General features: G+C 39.6%; 1 protein-coding gene and 1 pseudogene across 4 annotated transcripts in view; both read right to left on the minus strand.

The window, feature by feature from the left end:
• LOC127507143 (von Willebrand factor A domain-containing protein 5A-like) overlaps positions 1 to 19,069 on the minus strand; it is a 182,480-nt gene that overhangs the window by 8,241 nt on the left and 155,170 nt on the right. The window lies entirely within an intron of this gene.
• Positions 1 to 19,069, minus strand: part of LOC127507150 (von Willebrand factor A domain-containing protein 5A-like) — a 182,288-nt pseudogene that overhangs the window by 7,550 nt on the left and 155,669 nt on the right.

Genomic DNA, 19,069 nt, shown 5'->3' on the forward strand with positions numbered 1-19,069 from the left:
GGGTGTAAATGGCCTGAATTTAGCATGAATCGTGTTACACTGTAAAACGTTCTCTATGCCTCAGAGTGAAACAAACTACCTGAACAACACTCAAATGTAGAAGACGAGTATGAAATTAGTTAAGTAAAACCTTAACCAAGCCAGGGGCTAAGTCCATACAAGAAGGACTAACAGATAGAGCCTACAGATCAGGCCACTAATAGGACTGTCTTGAGAGTCTGAAGCCTCAAATGGATGGCCTGCCAAACCTTCCAGGATAATTGATAAGTCCAACAATGGGATTCGCACAGGACGGCAAGGCCTAAGCTGTCTTGCCAAGAAACCAGAGGGTGTCACCCAATGGAAACACCTCCCAAAGGCATATGATCCACTGCCATAGCAGCTACATAAACTTTGGGGCTGGGGCTGCCCCTGCTGAAAACCGACTTTGTACAAACTCCAACACTGAACTCAGGATAGTTAACTGGGTCCAAGTCATGTTGCCTATAGCAGGAAACAAAGAGCTTCCACTTAAGGGCTTACAGCCACTTTGTAGAAGAGGCTCTATTGGCAATCTCAGCCAAGAGGCCAGAACACATCAGTGTGCTCCGTTCAGAGGCCACACCCACTGATTCCACAAATATGGACGACAGTGCCAAATCATGCATTTTCTGAGGGTAATCTCCAGAATGCAAGCAACAGGCATTCCACCCTGTCTGTCTGCACTCTGAACAGAACCACTAAGAGAAGACAGATCAGTGGGAATTCATACAGACTGGTCTCAGGCCATTCCTGATTCAGTGTGTCCACTCCCATAGGTGACGGGAGGAACAGAGAAAACCAGAACGGACAATTAGTGGTCTTGCTCAATGCGAACAGATCCACCTCCGCTTGGCCAAATTTATGCCATATCAGGCTTACCACCTAAGGGTATAACTTCCACTCCCCGGGCTCCAGCTCCTGCCTTGAGAGTAGGTCTGCCCCTAGGTTCAGGTGACCCGGAATATGAACAACCCTGACCAACAGAAACTCTGTCTGCACCCAAAGGATCTGCCTCGCCAGCCTGCACAGGGGACAAGAGAGCAAACCTCCTTGGTGATTCAGAAAAACCAGCACATGAAATCCTCTTAGAAGAGGTAAGAACTATCTGAGAGCTAGATACACTGGCAGCATCTCCAAACGATTTATGTGCCAGCTGCGGTGTGTCCGTCCAAACTCCGAATGCGGATAGGAGTGGGGTCTCATCCACAGCACAAGGCACGATAGCCTCTGCGTGTTAGCGTAACTCTGCAGCAGTGATGCCAACAAGGCAAAATCCCTAGGCCCTTGATTCACCACTGGAACAGCCTCATATGGAGCAGACCCAACTGAACTACAGGGGATGCTGCTGCCATAAGACCCAGCAATCTGCGACATATGCCTTCTTCAACTACTCGTCCTGGTTTGAACTGACTCAAACAGTCCGGGATAGATTGAACACGTGTGGGAGACATGCATGGTGGGACAATGTAAGTCCACTCTTAGAAAACTTGTCCACTGTCTCGGCAGCAATATACTCTTCTGGAGGTTCACTCGTAGTCCAAGACTCCTCAAATAACAGAGAACCATGTCCTGATGACTGAACTCCACTATTGAGCTAATATCAGTCTAACACTGTGTGTCGTTCAGGGGAGAAGGAGGCGGGAATCAGCAAATGTTTAAACACTTTAATAAATAAACGAGCACAAAATGAAAGTAAAACATAAACAAAACACAACGTAAAGTTCAAGCCTGGTCCTCTCTCGACCTTCACTGTCTTTGCTCCGTCTTTTTGCTTTCGAAGCTCCTCCGTGAGATACAAGACCTCGCAGGTCGGGGGGTACTCACAACACTGTGCTCTTCTCTCCCCCTCAGGGGGGACCCATCATGGCGGCCGCAGTGCCTGGGGCTAAGGACAGACGAGGCAAGAGAATAGGAGCAAAGCATCAGGAGCGACAGAGAAGAGAGAGGGAAGAGGGGAGAGAGAGAAAAAAAAGATTGTTCTGATTCCCAGACAGACTGGCGCTCAGTCCCCAACCAGTCGAGAGACTCATGAACCAATCTCTCGCTCGGAACTGATACAAAATGGACTGACTCAAAGATTCAGATGACGCAAGAAATTCGAAATTGGATGGTGTAACCATGCTAAAAGGTTTGTAGTACCAGGCGTGAGACACCTTGCAGGCGTTGCCACACGCTAAGTAATCTGCCAGGGATGTTAACTGTTCTTCGTCTGGACAAGGCTGTGCAGGGCTGGCCCTTGGGCCTCGGGTTTGTCTCAATCTGTGGGCATCAAGGTGTCCTCTGATTGCAAAAAGACAGTGACGTCAGGAAGGACATGTGGATTAACTGCACCCTGAGGCTTTTAGATATACTTTCTTTTCTGCATGCCAACTGCAACTGCAAGGGCATTGGATGCTGTCAAAAATGGGCTGTGATCACACAACCTTTGGCTACTTCTTGGACTCCGAAGGCCAGAGAGCATGGAGAACCTGAGACTCTGCTTGTACAAAGGGTCTGGCCTAAAACTTTCCGAGGCACAACGTGCGATGGAACAGGTAAGGTAGGAGCCAGGAGGTCATGCTGAGAGAGGCGAATACGCTTTTGTGGATCGACCAAACTCTCCAACAGGGGGCTTGACCTCCAGAAACAAGTCAAAAAAATCAGGAACTACTATTGGGGACACTCACAAGGGTGCTGTAGAGAACTTGAGCATGACCAAGCTCACAGTGTGCCAGGACTTTTATCCAAGGTCTCACTAGGATCACATTGTATACTCAAGCAAAATGGTAAAGAACTGTTAAAACCGTATAATCTGTACCGCTTTAACTTGCATATTAGAAGTATATTTACACTAAACAGAATTTGTGTATAAACAAAAACATGTACCTGGCTGAGCCGTGGCCACTCCGGCCTCCACTACAGCAGTGGGCTAATGGGTATTCTCATAGTACAGAAACAGCTCAACATCCTTATCGAACCGGTGACCAGCACTCAGATTCACCTACACACACCATTACAGCCTTCTTGAAATTAAAAGTGCATAAAAATTGTACACACACACAGAATCACACTCAGTACCGTGGCATGCGTATGATCCGGGTCGAGGAACACCAGAGGATCCAGAGGGCAGCTGGACTCCAGTCTGGAGATTCGGTCTGAAGATCTCACATCGACACTCAGAGACAGTGTGTAGGGAATAACACATGCTGAGGAAACTTCTGGAACACTGGCTGCTGAAGCTGAGAGAATCACACAGACAAACAGAGATACTATATAACACCAGTCAATATTGAGCCCAACAGCATGTGTTGGATCAGCTCATTCTTCCAGAACACTACCAAAGGTTGTCAACCAACAAGCACACTTTGTCACTTATAAAACAATGACCTAAAAACAATTGTTTCTTTTGTAAAATTTCTTCACAAAACAAGAATGACATGTTCAGAATTCACTGCATAATGTTACATGGTCCATGTTTAAATTGCACAGCAAAATTACTCTCCTTTTGTATAGATGGTAATGAAATTTAAATACTAAAGGTCTATTCACACCAATAACTATAAAGATAACTATAACGATAACTATATTTGAGACCACACCAAAAAATGATAACGGTCTGTTTATTCTAAGCTCACACACTATGGTTTCAAAGTGTGTACAACATGTTATTGCTGTTTTTGATGCATTTACATGGCTTTAACCAGCAGATGTCCTCAGCATGATATGTTTCGAGTGAATAATCGATCTTTATCTAACAGTGAACTTAGCTGAAAGTCAATATAGTGGAATAAAAACAATGCCTAGTCTTTTTTCACTGCAACTTCAAAGGAAGCAAAACAATGTTGTTGAAACTAGCGCTGGATACCTGAGGTCATTTTATTTTAAACTGTTTGCTAGCCTGGCAAATATCATTAATACTTCTCACCATTTATTCACAAGGTATGACTGATTGTTTTCCATATATCCATTTTCTTTAAAGTATCTTTGAAAAGGGGGTTTGACTTGTCAAACAGTGGTGGCTTTTTCTAAACCTCGGCGATCAACTTCTCCGCAATGTCGTCTGCCATTTTAAATGTGCGAGCCCTTAAATTAGAATGGATTCTGATTGGCTGTCAGTGTTTTATCATTCAACAGCTGGAAAAAAATCGTTCTGAAGATCCCAACGATATTGTTTCTCTGTATCGTTATCGTTATAGCTGTGGTGTGGACACTGCTATTCTTGTATATTTAGAACCATTTTCTAGAATTATATCTTTATCGTTATCTTTATAGTTATCATTCTTGGTGTAAACGGGCCTTAACACCTGTGTAAGTGTTCAGCTACATGTAATTGTTTTGATAGTATTAATTTATTTCTTTAGAATCAGAATATATTTCAATATGATACTACTGTAGAAATTCAAGAAATTGCTTTTGTTCATTTATTCCAAACTTTTGACCAGTAGTGTGTGTGACGAGGGAAGTAAGAGGTTTGATTACATCATTCACAGTGCTTTCTGGGAAGAATAGTTGTTAAAAGATTTTATATCCTTTGTTTTGGCTTTGATTTTAAATCAGCAAAAATTTTGAAAACAAACATAACTTATTTATTAAAACCATGTAGAAAGACACAGTGGTAAAAACACTTGTGTAATTAAGTGACACAATGGACAGTCCCTGTTGTGGCCTATATATAATGATGATCTTGAGGTCTTAGTGTGTGTTCTTTTGTGAAATCAGGTAAGCTGTGCACCTGCAGGTGAGTATCTAGGGTTGAGTACAGCCGGCAGACAGAAGCGCAGCGCATGATCGGCCTGAACACTGAGCTCGATGACGTAGACGATGGAGATGATGGCAGTCTGACCCGGAGACAAACACCCGACGCTCAGTTTGAACACATCTGAACTCGCATCGCTCTCTTCCAGCAGAAACGCCTGCTGACCCGAACTCACAGCATCATCATACTGATCCCGCGCCTGGAAGAGACAAACACACCCATAACCACAATCACCAGAGGAACCTTACCGTCGTTCCAGCTGACATATAAATAATAGGAGAAAGATATGAGGACAATGTCTGAGCAGAACATTTCAATGTTTTTTTCGTACTGATCTTGGTTTTCAAACTTCTCAGGACAAGTACCACTACTAATATTTTGATTAATATTAATATTGCTGTATTTCAGATAAATCATGATGCTGCATAAGCCTCATCAGAGCTTTGACTGGTCCTTTGCAGGTCAAAATAGCAAAATAATGCTTAGAAAACTAATGTTACTCACATGTGGAACAGAAACAACTCAACCTTTGCATCTGTTTTCAGGTCTTGTGCTGGAAAGCTTTGCTAACATTAACATTACTCCTAAAGCTCTTGCCTGATCATAATCCTTCTTTTTCCAGTGATATTCCTCTGAGCTTTTTTCTTTTGTAATGTCTCTCAGGCATCTCTCTTTCTTCAAATCTCCCTCTTACTCACTCTAGCTCCTCCCCCATCATGAGTGGAAACACCCCTACTGCTGATTGGCTACAAGCGTGTTGAGCTGCTTGCTCCGATCCACTTACAACAGCGTTTCTCAGAAATCACTTCACCTTTAAACCAATAAGACTTTTAACTCATTTCAAGCAGTGGAAAGGAACGAGATAATAGATATTGTAAGAAAGTGTAAAAACAAATCTTCCATGGACTAGAATAATATTGACATGATTATAGTAAAAAAAGTAATTGAAGAAATTGCAGAACCATTAACTCATATCACTAACTTGTCTTTTCAATTCGATAAATTTCCAGAAAAAATGAAAGTAGCAAAAGTAATACCATTATATAAAACAGGGGATAAACACCTTTTCACAAATTACAGGCCTGTTTCTGTACTTCCCCAGTTCTCCAAAATCCTAGAAAAACTGTTTACAGAAAGACTTGATGATTTTATTGAAACACACAATCTGCTAATTGAAAGTCAATACGGATTCCGGACAAACAGATCAACATCTTTGGTTCTAATGGAATTAATTGAGGAAATTACAAATTGTATAGATACTAAAAAATATGTGTTAGGAATATTCATAGATTTAAAGAAAGCATTTGATACCATAAATCATGACATTTTATTACAGAAACTGGAGAGGTATGGAATCAGAGGGGTTGGATTGGACTGGGTGAGTAGTTATTTGAGAAGCTGGCAACAATTTGTGGAAATCGGTGATCAGAAATCTATATGCATGGACATAACTTGTGGAGTACCACAGGGATCGGTCTTAGGCCCTAAACTTTTCATAATTTACATTAATGATATTTGTAGAGTATCAAATATATTAAAATTTATTTTATTTGCTGATGACACAAATATTTTCTGTTCAAGGGAAAATTTACAGCAGCTTTTGGAGGTGATCGCAAACGAAATCATTAAATTAAAACGGTGGTTTGATGTAAATAAATTATCATTAAATATAAGTAAAACAAAAATTATGTTATTTGGAAAGTATACTAAACCTCAAGTAGAATTGAAAATTGATAATATCAGTATATAAAGGGTGTATGAAAATACATTTCTTGGTGTTACTTTAGATCACAAAATCTGCTGGAAACCACATATAAAACACATAGAAGCAAAACTGGTAAAGACTAGAGCAATATTAAATAAAGCGAGATATATTCTGGATAATAAATCATTGTATATAATCAGAATCATAAATAATGTTGGATATCTGGAACATACAAATTCATTATTCTTGAAATCATATACACTAAAGTTTATTGATCTGGTTAAATTTAAGACGGCACAAGTTATGTTTAAAGCAAGAAATAATTTACTTCCGGAAAATTTACAAAAAATGTTTATGGGAGGCAGGGTGGGTATAACTTAAGAGATGAATTAAACTTTAAAAAGCTCAACATAAGAACAACTCTAAAAAGTATGTGCATCACTATATGTGGGGTGAGGTTGTGGAATAATTTGGAGCAGGTGTTAAAATATCGTACAAACTTTAAATAGTTTAAAAAGTTGTATGAAAACGAGTTACTAAAAGGATATGCGGATGAACAAAAGTGAGTGTGAGGGTGGGTTAAAAGACTGATTGTATTAAGACTACAGGGTGAGGGGTCGTTTGGTATAAAAGGTCAAATTTGGTTTGAGTTTAAAAAAAGGGTATTTGTTATTGTGCTATGAATATATAGTATATATATAAAAAATATTTCATATATATTGGAATTTTTGATAGCTGTATAAGGGGTGGGTAAATAAGCTTTTGCTTCATCCCGCTCCTTTTCGGACACATGTAATTAATTGATGATTATTCTTAGATATTGTTTTTTCTTCTGTATGTGGTAATGTCACGAATACGGCTCCCGCGGCTCCTCCTCCCGGCCGCCGGAGGGAGCCATCACCTGAGTTCTGAGTCACTTCCTTCTGGACTACGTTACCCATAGGCCCTCATTCCTGGGACTGATTGCACACACCTGCATTGCATCACACTCACACTATTTAAGACGCACACACGCACCCATACACTGCGAAGTCTTGATTTGCTCTGGTGGTCACTACTGAGCGTTTTCTTGTGGACTGTTACCTTGCTATTGATTGGACTGTTTATCATTTGTGAACCTCTGCCGCCTGCCTTGAACCTTGCCTGTTTCCTGGATTACGTTTGTCTGCTGCCTGCCCTGAACTCTGCCTGTTGTAAGTTTCTGTTTGTCTGCCGCCTGCCTCGACCCAAGCCTGTCCCTGTTTCCGCTTCTGTCTTGCCCTTGTCTGCCTTGTGCTTTGTTGTCACAATAAAGAAACTGCAAATGGATCCTCACGCTGTCATCCCTTCATTACAGGTAACACAATTATTGTATCTTATTATTTTAATTTTTTTTTATTATATTTTATTTGTTGTTCGAAATAATAAAAAAATAAAAAAATAAAAAAAAAATCACAATCACAGGGAGAAGATCATTCATAACAGAAGTAATTTACATATAGAAGCCTTAAAAGGCACATCAACAAAAGGCCCATTTTATTCAAATGGTGAGAGGCTGTGGAAAGTGATGAAAAACCGTGTCATATCATGGCAAATGTCTCCCTGGAGTTAAATGAATTAAATGGATTGCTGTAGAAAGATAAAGAACTTGTCAAGTGTGCATCACTGCTCGTAATTTGTGCAAAGATATTTTCTCAAAACTTAAGTTCTGCTACTTAGAATACAATTTACGAGGAATTATCAAGAACTAAGCAACGTTAAATCTAACATTAAAACGTACCATGCCACTTCTCGATAATGACTTCACGTAATTTGAGTGGAAGGAGTGGAACACCTGTCATAGAAAAACACAACACCGCTGGTGTTTAGACTCACGCTCTGTTTGTCCTGCACCTCTGCCACAATCTCCTGCTCTCCGATCTTGGCACTGAAGTGGCAGACGGCGGCATCGGCGGGCAGCGGGAAGACAAACACGGCCTCCAGCGGACGCTCCTCCTCATTGACATACTGTAGACTGGAGCTGACGGAGGCCACATGATCCTTAACCTGCAGCTCCACTGAGATGCTCTTCAGAGGAACTGAGAGAAACACACAAACTTATCAACACTCTCTTCAGAAGATCTGCACAAACACAAAAACTTCTCAACACTCTCTTCAGAAGATCTGCACAAACATCTCAACACTCTCTTCAGAAGATCTGTGCAAGCACAAACATCCCAACACTCTCTTCAGAAGATCAAATACACAAACATCTCAACACTCTCTTCAGAAGATCTGCACAAACATCTCAACACTCTCTTCAGAAGATCTGCACACACACACACACACACATCTCAACACTCTCTTCAGAAGATCTGCACACACACAAACATCTCAACACTCTCTTCAGAAGATCCGCACAAACATCTCAACACTCTCTTCAGAAGATCAAACACACAAACATCTCAACACTATCTTCAGAAGATCTGCACACACACACAAACATCTCAACACTCTTCAGAAGATCTGCACACACACACAAACATCTCAACACTCTCTTCAGAAGATCTGCACACACACACACAAACATCTCAACACTCTCTTCAGAAGATCCGCACAAACATCTCAACACTCTCTTCAGAAGATCAAACACACAAACATCTCAACACTCTCTTCAGAAGATCTGCACAAACATCTCAAAACTCTCTTCAGAAGATCCGCACAAACATCTCAACACTCTCTTCAGAAGATCAAACACACAAACATCTCAACACTCTCTTCAGAAGATCTGCACAAACATCTCAAAACTCTCTTCAGAAGATCTGCACAAACATCTCAAAACTCTCTTCAGAAGATCACACAAACATCTCAACACTCTCTTCAGAAGATCAAACACACTAACATCTCAACACTCTCTTCAGAAGATCAAACACACAAACATCTCAACACTCTCTTCAGAAGATCAAACACACTAACATCTCAACACTCTCTTCAGAAGATCTGCACAAACATCTCAACACTATCTTCAGAAGATCACACAAACACACAAACAAACATCTCAACACTCTCTTCAGAAGATCAAACACACTAACATCTCAACACTCTCTTCAGAAGATCTGCACAAACATCTCAACACTCTCTTCAGAAGATCTGCACAAACATCTCAACACTCTCTTCAGAAGATCACACAAACATCTCAACACTCTCTTCAGAAGATCTGCACAAACATCTCAACACTCTATTCAGAAGATCTGCACAAACACACAAACATCTCAACACTCTCTTCAGAAGATCAAACACACACACACAAACAAACATCTCAACACTCTCTTCAGAAGATCAAACACACTAACATCTCAACACTCTCTTCAGAAGATCTGCACAAACATCTCAACACTCTCTTCAGAAGATCACACAAACATCTCAACACTCTCTTCAGAAGATCTGCACAAACATCTCAACACTCTATTCAGAAGATCTGCACAAACACACAAACATCTCAACACTCTCTTCAGAAGATCAAACACACACACACAAACAAACATCTCAACACTCTCTTCAGAAGATCAAACACACTAACATCTCAACACTCTCTTCAGAAGATCTGCACAAACATCTCAACACTCTCTTCAGAAGATCACACAAACATCTCAACACTCTCTTCAGAAGATCACACAAACATCTCAACACTCTCTTCAGAAGATCTGCACAAACACACAAACATCTCAACACTCTCTTCAGAAGATCTGCACAAACATCTCAACACTCTCTTCAGAAGATCACACAAACATCTCAACACTCTCTTCAGAAGATCTGCACAAACATCTCAACACACTATTCAGAAGATCTGCACAAACACACAAACATCTCAACACTCTCTTCAGAAGATCAAACACACACACACAAACAAACATCTCAACACTCTCTTCAGAAGATCAAACACACTAACATCTCAACACTCTCTTCAGAAGATCTGCACAAACATCTCAACACTCTCTTCAGAAGATCACACAAACATCTCAACACTCTCTTCAGAAGATCTGCACAAACATCTCAACACTCTATTCAGAAGATCTGCACAAACACACAAACATCTCAACACTCTCTTCAGAAGATCAAACACACACACACAAACAAACATCTCAACACTCTCTTCAGAAGATCAAACACACTAACATCTCAACACTCTCTTCAGAAGATCTGCACAAACATCTCAACACTCTCTTCAGAAGATCACACAAACATCTCAACACTCTCTTCAGAAGATCACACAAACATCTCAACACTCTCTTCAGAAGATCTGCACAAACACACAAACATCTCAACACTCTCTTCAGAAGATCTGCACAAACATCTCAACACTCTCTTCAGAAGATCACACAAACATCTCAACACTCTCTTCAGAAGATCTGCACAAACATCTCAACACTCTATTCAGAAGATCTGCACAAACACACAAACATCTCAACACTCTCTTCAGAAGATCAAACACACACACACAAACAAACATCTCAACACTCTCTTCAGAAGATCAAACACACAAACATCTCAACACTCTCTTCAGAAGATCTGCACAAACATCTCAACACTCTCTTCAGAAGATCTGCAGAAAAACATCTCAACACTCTCTTCAGAAGATCACACAAACATCTCAACACTCTCTTCAGAAGATCTGCACAAACATCTCAACACTCTCTTCAGAAGATCTGCACAAACATCTCAACACTCTCTTCAGAAGATCACACAAACATCTCAACACTCTCTTCAGAAGATCTGCACACACACACAAACATCTCAACACTGTCTTCAGAAGATCAAACACACACACACACAAACATCTCAACACTCTCTTCAGAAGATCAAACACACAAACATCTCAACACTCTCTTCAGAAGATCTGCACAAGCACACAAACATCTCAACACTCTCTTCAGAAGATCTGCATTAACACACAAACATCTCAACACTCTCTTCAGAAGATCTGCATTAACACACAAACATCTCAACACTCTCTTCAGAAGATCTGCACAAACACACAAACATCTCAACACTCTCTTCAGAAGATCTGCACAAACACACAAACATCTCAACACTCTCTTCAGAAGATCTGCACAAACACACAAACATCTCAACACTCTCTTCAGAAGATCTGCACAAACACACAAACTTCTCAACACTCTCTTCAGAAGATCTGCACAAACACACAAACATCTCAACACTCTCTTCAGAAGATCTGCACAAACACACAAACTTCTGAACACTCTCTTCAGAAGATCTGCACACACACACAAACATCTCAACACTCTCTTCATAAGATCTGCACAAACACACAAACATCTCAACACTCTCTTCAGAAGATCTGCACACACACACAAACATCTCAACACTCTCTTCAGAAGATCTGCACAAACATCTCAACACTCTCTTCAGAAGATCTGCACACACACACAAACATCTCAACACTCTCTTCAGAAGATCTGCACACACACACACAAACATCTCAACACTCTATTCAGAAGATCTGCACACACACAAACATCTCAACACTCTCTTCAGAAGATCTGCACACACACACAAACATCTCAACACTCTCTTCAGAAGATCTGCACAAACATCTCAACACTCTCTACAGTGGATCTGCACAAACACAGAAACTTCTCAACACTCTCTTCAGAAGATCTGCACAAACACACAAACTTCTCAACACTCTCTTCAGAAGATCAAACACACAAACATCTCAACACTCTCTTCAGAAGATCTGCAAAAACACACAAACATCTCAACACTCTCTTCAGAAGATCTGCACAAACACACAAACATCTCAACACTCTCTTCAGAAGATCTGCACAAACATCTCAACACTCTCTTCAGAAGATCTGCACACACACACACACACACACACACACACACACACAAACATCTCAACACTCTCTTCAGAAGATCTGCACACACACACACACAAACATCTCAACACTCTCTTCAGAAGATCTGCGCACACACACAAACATCTCAACACTCTCTTCAGAAGATCTGCACACACACACAAACATCTCAACACTCTCTTCAGAAGATCTGCACACACACACAAACATCTCAACACTCTCTTCAGAAGATCTGCACACACACAAACATCTCAACACTCTCTTCAGAAGATCTGCACACACACACAAACATCTCAACACTATCTTCAGAAGATCTGCACAAACACACAAACATCTCAACACTCTCTTCAGAAGATCTGCACACACACACAAACATCTCAACACTCTCTTCAGAAGATCTGCACACACACACAAACATCTCAACACTCTCTTCAGAAGATCTGCACAAACATCTCAACACTCTCTTCAGAAGATCTGCACAAACACACAGACATCTCAACACTCTCTTCAGAAGATCTGCACAAACATCTCAACACTCTCTTCAGAAGATCAAACACACAAACATCTCAACACTCTCTTCAGAAGATCTGCACAAACACACAAACATCTCAACACTCTCTTCAGAAGATCTGCACAAACATCTCAACACTCTCTTCAGAAGATCTGCACAAACACACAAACATCTCAACACTCTCTTTAGAAGATCTGCACAAACATCTCAACACTCTCTTCAGAAGATCAAACACACAAACATCTCAACACTCTCTTTAGAAGATCTGCACAAACATCTCAACACTCTCTTCAGTAGATCTTCACAAACACACAAACTTCTCAACACTCTCTTCAGAAGATCTGCACAAACATCTCAACACTCTCTTCAGAAGATCTGCACAAACACACAAACATCTCAACACTTTCTTCAGAAGATCTGCACAAACACACAAACTTCTCAACACTCTTCAGAAGATCTGCACAAACATCTCAACACTCTCTTCAGAAGATCAAACACACAAACATCTCAACACTCTCTTCAGAAGATCTGCACAAACATCTCAACACTCTCTTCAGAAGATCTGCACAAACACACAAACATCTCAACACTCTCTTCAGAAGATCTGCACAAACACACAAACATCTCAACACTCTCTTCAGAAGATCTGCATTAACACACAAACATCTCAACACTCTCTTCAGAAGATCTTGACAAACACACAAACTTCTCAACACTCTCTTCAGAAGATCTGCACAAACACACAAACATTTCAACACTCTCTTCAGAAGATCTGCACAAACATCTCAACACTCTCTTCAGAAGATCTGCACAAACACACAAACATCTCAACACTCTCTTCAGAAGATCTGCACACACACACAAACATCTCAACACTCTCTTCAGAAGATCTGCACAAACACACAAACATCTCAACACTCTCTTCAGAAGATCAAACACACAAGCATCTCAACACTCTCTTCAGAAGATCTTCACCTATTGGTAATGAAGAATTATACACCATAGTGAATATACAATGTTGGGGAGTAGCTAACTACAAGTAGCGACACTACAAACTTAACTGCATGTTCCAGTAACTTGACAGTAGCTCAGTTCTGTCATGAAAACTCTCAGACTAATTGACATGGTAATGGATGTGGCAATGTTAATGTATTTGTTCTTGGCGGGATAGATCTGCTGTGCTGCTGATTATTGCTGCAGAGCAAGTGTGGAGACTTGCTACTGCCAATACATTCACAGATATGCTGCTGTGAACATGTAAGACATGCTGCTGCTGCACATATAGCATACATGAAATAACCCCATAGCAGATCTATACAGGTGGAGCTGGGGAAGGAGGAGGGTTTCTGAAACCTGCTGCAGACTGCTACAGCAAATACTGCCGCGTACTTAAAATGTTTATCAATGAGCTGACTGGCTGCTGATGCACAAATTAAACTCTGCATTACATCTTGCAGGTTTACAGTTCTCTGAGAAGAGACCGTCTGATGATTATGTAAAGGATGTACAGGAGTGCATTGATATTTCACATGAATCTACTGTGATTTATACAAACAAAAGATTAAAATGCTCTGATTAAAACGAGGCGATCTGGCAGAAGCTATGTGTTTAACGTGTTAAATATGGATATTTTTTCTACACAAACGCATCGCTTCACTTCAGAAGGCCTTTATTAACCTCTGGAGCCATGTAGAGTACACGTTTATGATGGATGGATGCACTTTCTTGAGCTTCCTATACACCTGATGAGGGTCCTTGAGGGTGAGTCAATCTTGGGGTAATTTCATTTTAAAGTGAACTAATCCTTTTAATTATCCTGCTTTATTGTACTCTATTTCAGGGATAGTCAACATCTGTACTGAGCCCCTTTCACACAGAGATACCGGAAAATACACTGAAAATGTGTCCCGGTTGTTTGAGTTTGGTTCATTCAAGTGATTTACTGGAATCTGTGCATGCATTCACACACATCCCGTAAAGACATGTGACATTAGAATGTGACGTGTAATGTCTCCACAGCGTCTTAAGTTTGCTTATGATCTGCAATTTCTCTCTCTCGAGAAACCACACGCGTGCATTTTTTTTCTGATTCGAAACTATAGAGCTATGATTATGATTATAAACTAGAGCATCGTGTACCGTTCAGCTGGAGAACGATCTCAGCTTCAGCGTCATCACTTCGAAACACAAGCTAATCAATGTCTTCAGGATTACTAAGGGTGCGTCTCAATCAGCATATCATGTTAATGAATTCGGGCACTGGTAAGGACAGTAAAGGACGCGGGCTCACTACACATTTGGACACTAACGACTCTATTTCCGGCGACAACACAACGTCCTCATTGTACAACATCACAACTAGTATTCATGAACAATGGCAGAGATGATATTTTTCTGTAATAATAAATTTGATATATTAGCTAGATTATGTTCATTAATTCTCTAGCAATGTATGTTTATGCTGAAATAAATTAAAATAATTGTTTGTATTTTTAAAAACATCTATGGCATGTCATTATGTGTAGTGAGTTGGCTCACGTGATTTAAGTTTTGCGCTTCAGAACTTCCGTTAAGGGAAAGAGAGCTGCGTCTCATTTCGGAGGCTGCGTCCTCTGGAGATCACATTTGAAGGCTGCATTCGTCATCAAGGATGTCTTAAAGTAACGGTAATAAAATTGACTGTTATTCCTCGTGAGGTGTAAAATACTGTCATTTCTTTCTAACTTTGGAAATCTAATGGTTACTTTTCTTAAATGAGACTGCCTTAATGACGTATGCAGCCTTCAAATGTGACCTCCAGAGGACGCAGCCTTCGAAATGAGACCCAGCTAATGTGAGCATCAGTGCTTAGTGGTTTTCACAGTGCATTGTGGGACTTTTCTGGGAGCAAATGTTTCAGTGCACGGGAAGCAGAGATTGTATATAATGGGGAGATAAGAGGGTCTGTATCTCTTACCATTGGAGAAAGCGTAACGGCTAACTTAATCACGTGATCTCCTCTCAGCCTATCGTGTAATGGCAGTGACATCAGACGCAACATTCCCTAGTCTGCCTTCTCTTGAAAAAATACATTTTTATCAAGCTAAAATCTACATGTAGTTCCCAACGAAAGTATTGTTTAGTGTAAAACATGCTGAAGATTAGCAAACAGGCTGTCAATTAATTAAATGATTAGCTATCTCCCCACAAAAGTGGTTTAATCATCATAGTGAAGCCTCTCATCCATTGACATCCATTCAAAAAACAGCCTCTGGTCTTCTTCTCTGCGTACCACCAGGGGCGGGGCGTTAGCATTAGCCGTTATGCTTTTTTGGCTAAAGGTTGCAGGCTTGCCTTCCAGTGGCTTTGCTGGAAGGATTCTGCAGTTGAGACAGCCCTTAAAATGGCCGACTCCCTGATCAGTTTTATAATGAACCTAAAACATCAATGTTGTGTTTTGCACCACTGTTTTCTGTCAATCAATAAGAAAACAAAACTGCGATATAGCTTATTGCGCTTATCACATGGCAAAGGCTGTGATGTGATTAAACAGGTACAGTGGCTTTCAGAGAGAAGCGCACAGCGTTCACACAAGCAGCTCATGATTTGCATCTCAATTCACAGTAAACGCTGCATGTGCTGTCAGTTTAACCTGCATCTCTGTCTTCTCCCGTCCCGTGTACTGCTCCCAGTTATGTTACACACTTTCTGTTTCTGCATTGATGTGACATTTGTAGCAATTTTGGACTTTGACAGTCAGTTTGAGATACAGGCTATTTTGTCATTATTGTGTGTATCTTTGGATAGTTTACTAAATAAATCATACTCTTTGAAATCATAATTGTATTGCATTATGCTGTTTTAAACCCTATATATTTTACTTAAAAAGTCTTCATTAGCAATTATTCAGTTATTTGTAATATACTGTCATTGTAAAAAAGAAAAAGAAAAAGATCTACTTTTTTCCAGTAACTTGTAGCGTTGCTAACTACTCTTTCAGAAGACTAGCTTGACTGTATCTCAACTACTTTAACTTATGAACTTATGAACACTGTATATAAACAGTGAAAGCTGTGATTGTGAGGAGGAAGTGTAGAGTTTATACCTGGCACATTTCTGTCAGACACGAGACCACAGCAGTTCACCATCCTGACCCTCTGTGAGAACAAATCAGCTTTTACTGCTCATCATATTTCATAACCTTCGACGTAACATCGATTATATCCATCTAATCTGCTGCAAGATAAAGAGCCGCTGTATACAGTTATCAGTACAGTAATGTCGTAAATACAGTAAACACACAAAGAATAATGGTTAGTCATTAAAATTTTAAAGCGCTAATGGGAATTAAAAACTAGTTCATGACAAACTGAAAGCGATTAAGTTTTTTCGACGATCTCCTTTTCTTTCTTACAAAGTGAAAGTAAACATATAAGTCTTACTGCTTTTATGAATCCTCGACGATCGAGTGAATAAGATGAAAATGACCTTCTGACTGACCGCGACAAAGATGTTTCAGGAAGAGTAGGATGATCTGGAGAATCTGAATCTGAATCATCGCAGTAGTTCTGTACAGGTGAAGCACGTGACTCCCTTTTTCGTACAATATAAAAAAACATACATATAATACTTTGTGCACTACGTAAAGGACTTTAGAGCTTTGACATTACTGGAGGAGAAAAAGTACTCAAATAACATTTCAAGTCTAATAATAATATAAAGAGGTTTAACAGACAAAAATGTGCACTTATGTATAAAAACTTGGCAAGAAAAAATCAATAGATTTATAAGAAAATACGTGTCTTTTAGATTTTTATCAGAGTTATAAATCCATTCCAAATAAGACATCCTTAAACACCAGAGAAAACTTTTCATGAAAAGAAGCACGTACAAATAAACAAAATTTCTTCCAAAAGATCCCACAATCCCCAAAAAGGTGAGGATAGGTGAGGATCCATCTCAGATATATATATATATATATATATATATATATATATATATATATATAAAGATTCTTCTTTATCCTTATTGGTGATTACATATTTGTTAGGTAAAGACCACACATTCTTCCAAGGAATATCATTAAAACAATCACTCCAATAAGAGATTACAGAAGGGACAATATCATTCTGAAAGAGTTAATCTTCTGTTCCTGAGAGAGGGAGAAGAAGGTGAAGAGTCTCCTGAGTTTTTTAAAGTGGGAATGACATCCATCACTACGGAAAAGTCTCGTGGGGTGACAATATTTAGTTCATAAGAAAGCAAATGAAGTTGAGAAACCAGAAGAATATTATTATTATTAAACCAATCTGGAAAAAAAAAGAGTTTTTTTTTTTTTTTTTTTTTCATATCATGGTTTTTCCATATAAAATACCTGTGGGTACTAAAAATGTGTTTGTAAATTAAGTGCCAGGCCAAAAGCACAAGCTTATGGAAATTTGATAATTTGATAGGCAATTTAGAGATATTATAATTACACACTAACAGAACTGCCAACACTACCAGCTGCAGAACTACACGTCACAACAGCAGTCTGAGGACAGCAGCGCCACGCCAACATCTCATGCCGGAAGTGGGCGGAGTTAATGAAAACTAAATCATCATCATTGGCGGAAGAAGAGAACACAGTATAAAGTTGTTTTTGTCTTGTGTTTTTAATCTATCAAGTTTATTTGTGATCAACAGTTATATCCAGTGATGCAAACTATACCACTTTTTGTCACATATAAAACAATAATGTCAAATGTTTTAATGAAAGTGTAATCTATTAAATATAATCTACAAATAATTAAATGCCATTAAATAAGAGGGTTGTGTAAAATGTGTGTTCTTTTATTAATGTGCAATGCTAAATTTGTGTGTTATTAGGCAGGGCTGGATCAAATAGAAACAATTAAATATCACTTTTCTATTACACACACGTATTACAATTAATTAAAATGAAATTGACCTCCATTATAAGACTGATCCTAAATTAGCCTAGTTCAGAGAAGAGCTTCCAAGCAAAAAGTAAAAATGACAGAGTCATACAGATCAGCCTCAGGCTGGTTGTTCAGAACAAGACAACAACCAAAACAATGTTTCTCTGTAACTTTATGTATTGTATTTTAAAGGATATGAATGTACAAATATTAGCAATGGCAATAAAGCACATCAGAAGTGAAAGTGAATGTCAGGATTCTGAGAGGGAGGACCCAGATACAGACACTGAAAGTTTGTGTGTGTGTGTGTGTGTGTGTGTGTGTGTGTGTGTGTGTGTGTGTGTGTGTTTCTGACAT

This window comes from Ctenopharyngodon idella, chromosome 24 (genome assembly GCF_019924925.1).
Source record: "Ctenopharyngodon idella isolate HZGC_01 chromosome 24, HZGC01, whole genome shotgun sequence".
NCBI lineage: Eukaryota > Metazoa > Chordata > Actinopteri > Cypriniformes > Xenocyprididae > Ctenopharyngodon > Ctenopharyngodon idella.